An 8,455-nucleotide genomic window follows, 5' to 3' on the forward strand; every position below is an offset into this window, starting at 1 on the left:
GCTGTTGTTGCTGTTGCTGCTGCATGTGCTGGTGCTGTTGTTGTTGGTGCTGCTGGTGCTGTTGTTTCTGCTGGTGATGTTGTTGCTACTTGTTGATCTTCAGAATGTGGTGGTGATGGTGTCGGAGTTAACAGCTGGAAAGAAGGTGCATTGATTTCAGGAGAGATGTTCCTCATGGTTGCATAGAATGCAGCTTCAAGTTCAGCGACTGCCTCTAAGAAGCTTGGCTCGTTGAAGACATCATCATCTTTTAGCAGGCTCTCGGGTGGGACCGGTGGGGTTGGATTTGGACTTGGTGTTGGATTGACAGTGTGGGAGAAGTTGACAAAAGTGTTCTTTATGATTTCAGCTGCTGAATTGTTGGTTCCAATTCCTGCCATGACTTCTCCAAACTCTGCAATACTAGAACTCATTTTCTTCAGGGAGTCAGTGACTCGTTGCACAGTTTCAGACTCAATTGGTTTATGAGTCACTTCCTTCTCAAGCATTGGCCTTCTATCAATCACCTTTCCTCTACCATACTTCCCTAGCTTCCTATGCATTACAAGCGTTGCTTTAATGTCTTTTGTTGTCCATTCTTTAATGGTTGGAGGGTTCTGTGTGAGAACAAGCCCCCTGATTTGGACTCGATCAAGGTAAGAAAGCTTCAAAGAATAAAAAAAAAACAAAGATTAGAACAAACATTTAGTGGTTATGATCTAGGACTTATGGTTTAGTATTTAGGACTATGCACAGAGATATATAAGTGAATACACATAATGACTAACTACAATACACAGAATATTAATCAGTAATACACAGAATGTGAACATGAATACACAGAAACTTTCAACAGAGTACACATAGAATACACAGACTCAAGTAAGGCATTTTATTCAATAATTTATAGAATTATAAGAATAAGTTAGTATTGCATACCATTAGGAAAGTTGCAGGGCCATTGTATGAGGAATCCTTGTTTGATTTCCAGGTCTCTGCAGTGTCTAGCAGACTCTTTATGGTGTAAGCACACCAATTCATTTCTTTGATTTTACTCACATCTTGCAGTGAGTATAGAATCCTGTAATTGCAGAAAGTGTTCTTGTAACCCCTTATCAGTGTTGTAACCACGAAGATGACAAAGTCACGCTTGAACATGTCACCACTGTCTTGTCTCTCGACAATCTTGTTTAGCATTTCAGTGGTTGTTGGGGTTCCCTTCTCTACCCCCCATCTCTGTCTCCAATCCCTTACCAAAGCATTGAATCCTTCAGTCTCATTACTAGAAGTGCCCTCTACGACAGGGAGTTTGCCCCGCGGGAGTCCAAGTGTAGACTGTACATCATCCTCCGACAAACACAGCTCATCATCACCATCTCCAATTTCAATGGAGCATCGTTCTTTATCCATCTTCTTTAATATGTGCTTGATTAGCACACCATCACAATGAGTCAGCTTGATGTCCAGTAGTGGTCCAAATCCTATATCCTTTACGGTTTGATGCTGATCCTCGGTTAAACTACTGACAAGGGTGAACAACTGCTTAGGAGTTGTTCGAACAGTAAAGTATTTCTTTGTTTTTGGTTTGTCTTCTTCTACTTTCTTCCCCTTCTTTGTTCGTTTTGTTGCAGGTTTTTTTCTCTGTTTTTTTTTGCATGTCTTCTGTTTGTGGTTTTGACGTAGCTGCACTATCTCTCTTTCTCTTTCTTCTTTGTAAGGCAGTTGCCAGGACTTGATCACTTTTATCAGAACTTGACATTGCTGTCACATAATAGAATATACAGAATTAACATGCTAGAATACACAAAATGACATGCTAAAATACACAAAGTCTTTAACACTAATACACAAAATCTAAGCCATAGTATCAATAACCTCAACACAACAATGTGGATAAAATACTAGAATAAACAGTGTCAGTAAGAAGAATACACAAACACATTAACACGAATACACAAACTCATTAACAACAATACACAGAATATACTTCTCATTATTATCAATCACCAAGAATGTTGGAAACTTGGAATCAACAATGTGGGATGGTAACATTCTTATATACACAGAATGATATACTAAAATACACAAAGTTGTTAACAATAATACACAGAATATAAACCCTAGTTTCAATAACCTAAATTCAACAATGTGGATAAAATGCTAGAACACACAGAGTTAGTAAGAATAATACACAAACACATTAACGCGAATACACAAACTCAATAACAATAATACACAGAATATACTTCTCATTATTATCAATCACCAAGAATGTTGGAAACTTGGAATCAACAATGTGAGAATGGTAACTTCCTAAAATGCACACAATGACATCATATAATACACAGAGTCTTTAACAATAATACACAAAATCTAAGCCCTAGTATCAATAACCTAACACAGATGTTTGATGAGGTTTAATACTGAAAATCAACAATGTGGATGATAAAATGCTATAATATTGAGAATCAGTAAATGTTCATGCTAGAGTGTGAATGCAAATGCGTATGTGATATATATACAAACATTATGTTTTTTTTTTTTTGCACAATGTCGTTGATCAACAATGTTTGTTAAATATTTACCTTTTAGTTCCGTGTGTTCTTGATATTCGATGAAGATGTGTATTTGTTATTGATCAATGCGTATTTGTCCTGATGTTCTTGAGTTCTAGTGTGAATCGTTTGCGTTTTGCTTGCTTGAGAGTGTTACTTGCTTGGTGGAAGTGCAGTGAAAGTGCAATGAGTGGAGCGAGAGAGTCGGGAGTCTTGTTAAGGAAGACTCTTCATCGCTTATATATTTTAATTAAAAAAAATAACGGTGATTGGATGGACTAAACGGCGTCCGTCCCATCACTTAGTGGAACGACGCCGTTTAGTCCCACGGTGCACATTGCTATGTGCACCGTGGTGTAGGGTATAACGATTGGGTATCGCTCATAGTCCAAAGGCAATTTATATCATGGACCAGGGTGCACAATGCATTGTGCACCCCGTACCAAAACGACGTCGTTTTGGTCATTTTAATTAATAGTTTTTCTTTTGAAATCACGTTTCCCGTTTCGGCCGGTCTGTGTATTTGTGCTAATATTCTGTGTATTCTTTGAAGGCATTCTGTGTATTGTAGACTACGATTCTGTGTATTCATGTTAGGGGTACTTAAACATAGGTTGTGACGTGTTTTGTGTATTCGAATGTTAGGAGGATGTTTTCTGTGTAGTTGTGCCAATATTCTGTGCATTCCCTCAAGTCATTCTGTATATTCTAGACAAGGATTCTGTGTATTCATGTTAGTGGTACTTAAACACAGGCGTGATGTGTTAGTGTATTTGGTGTTTTCATTTTCTGTGTATTGTGGACTACGATTCTGTGTATTCATATTAGGGGTACTTAAACACAAGTTGTGACGTGTTTTGTGTATTTGAATGTTAGGAGGATTATTTCTGTGTAGTTGTGTCAATATTCCATGTATTCCCTCAAGTCATTCTGTGTATTTTAGACACGAATTCTGTGTATTCCCTAAAGTCATTCGCGTCCACCATCCACTAACATTCGAAACAATGTCGTTTCGGACCATGGTCCACAGTGCAATGTGGACCGTGGTTCACGATATAACGATCCTAGTCCAAAACATTTAAAAATATTTAAAATTTTCTTTAATTTCTTTAGTTTAGACTTATTACATTCATTAATGAGTGATTAAAATATAAATTAAATTGAACCAAACAAAGAATAAAATCTTGGCTTGGCCCACAACTGAAGAAAAAAAAAACCTTGTTCTTCAATTTCTTTAGGGCATACCAACCCGAAAAATTATATCATGGTTCACCTTACAAAGTAAACCTTTATTCAAAATGACATTTAGATTATGTGTCTCCAGTTAACATATTATGTATCTGTAATTAAAATACTATGTGCTTGTAATAAAATTATTAAAACAGGTAATATTTAATTGCAAGCACATAATATGTAAACTAGACACATACTATATCAATTGCAAGCATATAATATGCACTTAACATATTATGTATCTATAATTAACATATTATGTGTTTGTAGTTAATATTTTACATGCACATAATTTATCAACTAAAGACACATAATATGTTTGTCGGTTTGTTAAAAAAAAAAAGCTAATCTAAATAATTAGTCTAAAAATGATAGTATAAATAAATACTACTTTTTGGGTTTGAAATTTTCTAAGCCTTTTTAATTCCCTTTCGGGTAGCGTTGTTATTGTCTTTATCTTCAGTACTTTTTTTTTTAATTTATTTATTGGTATTTGGTAATGTGTCATGTGCAATTGAGTTATTGTAGTAGTATAGAGTGCAGCGTCATGCAATGAGATTATGATGTAGAAAGTTGTGGATTTGTCTCGCTGTGTTTGTATATATGACTGAGATCTTAGTTATACTATAAACTTTTGATCTTGCAATCGCCTATTGATATTTGACACCAGTGGTAATTTCCCCCTACATGTTTTATGTGCTGTAAGATGTGTGTTGTATATTTTCATATTTTCATGTGAAAGTATTGAACAAAATATTAATATTTTTTATATTTTTAGAAGGTTAATGAGTAGTACATTTTGTTCTAATTTCATAACTTGTTTATTTGATAGTAACAACAATAACTTTGCAGGTAGTTCGAATACTGATGTTGCAAAATGTTCAGTTTCATCAACAGTTTCTACATCTATTTTGCACTTGTTTATTTTGAAGTTCATATTTTTGGAATTAGTATGAATGAGTGTAGTACTTGATTTTTGTGTGTGTGTGTGTGTTTTTATTTTTTGTGTAAATTTTTTTTTGTGTTGATTTTATACTAATCTTGGAGTACCCACTGCTGCATTTTCATCACAATGCATGCAGTTAAATAATTTGTCACTTTTGTGCATAAACATTTTTAAATAGTGGTTACATCCTATATATCAATTATTTTTATTTTCAAGATCGATGTTGATTTTGTCTTTAATCCAAACAAGTTGATTGTAGAAAATGAAATGAATTGTAAATTTATATTAGTTCTAATATATTTAAAAAATGCACAATAAGTATTTTACATACAAGATTAATGAATGCTGTAATGGTAGCTATTTTTCAAAGTTTTTTTTTGTGAATTTGAAAGATTGATTCCAACAATGTTGTAGTCTGAGTATCTTTTCAATGCACAAGTGTGTCACATTGTTCTATTGCCCTACATTGACATTTTTAATAATGAGTTTTAAATCAATTTATTAGGTTATTTGAATGTCTTCTTTGTTAACAAATCATTTCTAAATAGTTAATATAATTGGCTTCAAACTGTTTTTTTTTAAAATTTTTTTCTCATTTTATTAACATAATACTTGGTAAATAAATATATAACATTATTATTTAGTATAACTTAGATATTTAATTACAAGATAGTGTAAAAAGAAAACAATGAACAATGTAGTGAATATAATTAATTAATAAATTTGAAGATAAAGAATATTTTCATTGTAGAAAATATAGACAATATAACAAATAAAATTATATCTCCTTTTAAATTTTTTGATAATGAATATTTTTTTGAATAAAGGCATTGTAGACATTGAATTATAAATTTTTTGAAATGCATATGTATTTTTTTTAAACTACTAATTTATTTCTATCTACTATACTAATAAGAGCCAAAGAGAGTTAGACCTAAAATGGGTAGAAAAAATGGCGGTCAAATTATTTAATCAAATGGATGGTTCAGATGAATTATTTAATCAAATAGATGGTTAAGATAATTCATATTAATATTATTAACAGAGATTACCTAATTTAACCTTACTTTTATGATTATCCGTTAAGTTTTCCGTTAAATATTCTCTTCTCCGTTAATATTCCGTTAACTTTTAACTTACCCATTAATTTCTATAAGAAAGACATTAGGTTCGAACCTCATCTCAATCAAATTTGACATAATTAAGTTTCACTCTATTTTATCTTATTAAATTAAATAAATTAGTAGCTACAACAAAAAATGATACATATGTATTTCTTTAATTTAGAATTATGTGTCTACAATACTTTTATTTGAAAAAATTATTCATTATCAAAAGATTAAATTAAATAAGAAAAATAATTTTATTAGTTATATTGTCTTTATTTTCTCTCATGCAAAGATTCTTTACATTCAAATTTATCAATTGATATTCATTACATTGTCCATTATCTTATTTTTACATTATCTTGTAATTAAATATCAAAGTTATAGTACAAAATAATGTTATATATTTATTTATCAAGTATTTTATTAATACTATGAAAAATAAATTTTAAAATAATTTGAATCTAATTATATTAACTACTTGGGGATTGGTTGACAAAGAGAGTACTCAAATAACCCAACAAATTGAAGCGGAATCGCTCTATTTTACTCTTATTGAATTAAATAAATTAGTAGTTACACCAAAAAATGATACATATGTATTTCTTTAATACCATGAAAAAAATAAAAAAAGAATAGTTTGAAACGAATCATATTAACTACTTGGGGGATTTGTTGACAATGAAAGTACTCAAATAACCCATTACTCAGCAAATTGAAGCGAGAAACTACCTTTTAATATCTTTGGAATATATAATATTTTAAATTTTCAAATTGTTATTAATTTATTTAATCTTTTTTCTTAAACTATGGATTTCTTTATCTACAATAACTCATTCAACAATAATGGTTGAACCAAATGAACCCAAGCAGAACACCTAAAGGAAAGTCCATAGCTCCTATATCATAACCGAATTGCAAATAACACACTGCCAACAAAAAGGAAGAGAACAAATAGTAAAGATGAAGACAATGACAATCTTACTCAAAAGAGAATTAAGAATACTTAGAAAAATTCAAATGAAAAGTTGTATTTATTTAGACTATCATTTCTAGACCAAATATTTAGACTATCGATTTTACAAGGTTGCAAACATTTATTTTATCAATAATTATAATGAATTTTCTATATTATCTTGGATTCATATACTTTGAGTTAGATATTTAAATAAAAAAAAATTCGACATTCAATTACCCATGTATAAACTTCTCCTATATATATATTACATTGATATAGTTTCAAATATTTATTTAAATATAAACATTGGGCATTAACTCATACGCACAATGCGCGTATAAAACTAGTAATTTAATAAAAGTAATAGAGTGAAGTACTTACTTTTGAATAATATACTCTAACATATTCGTAGTATATGTTCAACAATTATGTCAACTTTGATTGGGATGAGGTTCGAACCTAAGACCTTACTTATAGAAATTAATGGGTAAGTTAAAAGTTAACAAATATTAACGGAAAAGAGAATATTTAACGAAAAATTTTACGGATAATCATAGATAAATTAGAAAATCTCAAGAAAAAATATAAATCTAAAGAATCTGAACCATCCATTTGATTTAATAATTTGACTGTCATTTTTTCTACCCATTATAGGTCTAACTTTCTTTGGCTCTTATATATATACTAGTTTTATACGCGCATTGCGTGAATGGGTTAATGCACAATGTTTATGGCCCTGTTTGGTAATTGACGGTTGGCTGATTGGGTTGGCTATTTGGGCTAGAAGGTATAATTTGTTAATAACATTAGCTGATTGTAAAAAGTTGTTTGATAGATTAGCTGTTAGCTGATAGCTGTTTGGTATAATTTTTTTTTCTCAAAAAGCTAATTGAAAAGGTTGCTTTGAGTAACCTATTGAATTTTAGTATTTTAGAGTTACAAAAAGCTTATTAACCAAATAACTAATAGTGATCAAATAAGCCAAAATTGGCTGATTATTTACCAAACATGGCCTATATTTAAATAAATATTTGAAAATATATCAATGCAAGATTATATAAGAGAAGTTTATACATGGGTAATTGAATGCCAGATTTTTTTATTTAAATATCTAACTCAAAGTATATGAATCCAAGATAATATAGAAAATTCATTATAATTATTACTAAAATAAATATTTGCAACCTTGTAAAATCGATAGTCTAAATATTTGGTCTAAAAATGATAGTCTAAATAAATACTACTTTTAATTTGAATTTTTCTAAGTATTCTTAATTCTCTTTTGAGTAACATTATCATTGTCTTCATCTTTACTATTTGTTCTCTTCCTTTTTGTTGGTAGTGTGTTATTTGAAATTCGGTTATTGTTGGTAGTATATATGACAACGTCATGCAATGAGATTATGATATAGGAGCTATGGACTTTCCTTTAGGTGTTTTGCTTGGGGTTCATTTGGTTCAACCATTATTGTTGAATGAGTTATTGTAGATAAAGAAATCCCTAGTTTAAGAAAAAAGATTAAATAAATTAATAAAAATTTGAAATTTTAAAATATTATGTATTCCAAAGATATTAAAAGGTAGTTTCTCGCTTCAATTTGCTGGGTAATGGGTTATTTGAGTACTTTCATTGTCAACAAATCTCCCAAGTAGTTAATATGATTGGTTTCAAACTATT

This window comes from Ipomoea triloba, chromosome 13 (genome assembly GCF_003576645.1).
Source record: "Ipomoea triloba cultivar NCNSP0323 chromosome 13, ASM357664v1".
Taxonomy (NCBI): Eukaryota; Viridiplantae; Streptophyta; class Magnoliopsida; order Solanales; family Convolvulaceae; genus Ipomoea; species Ipomoea triloba.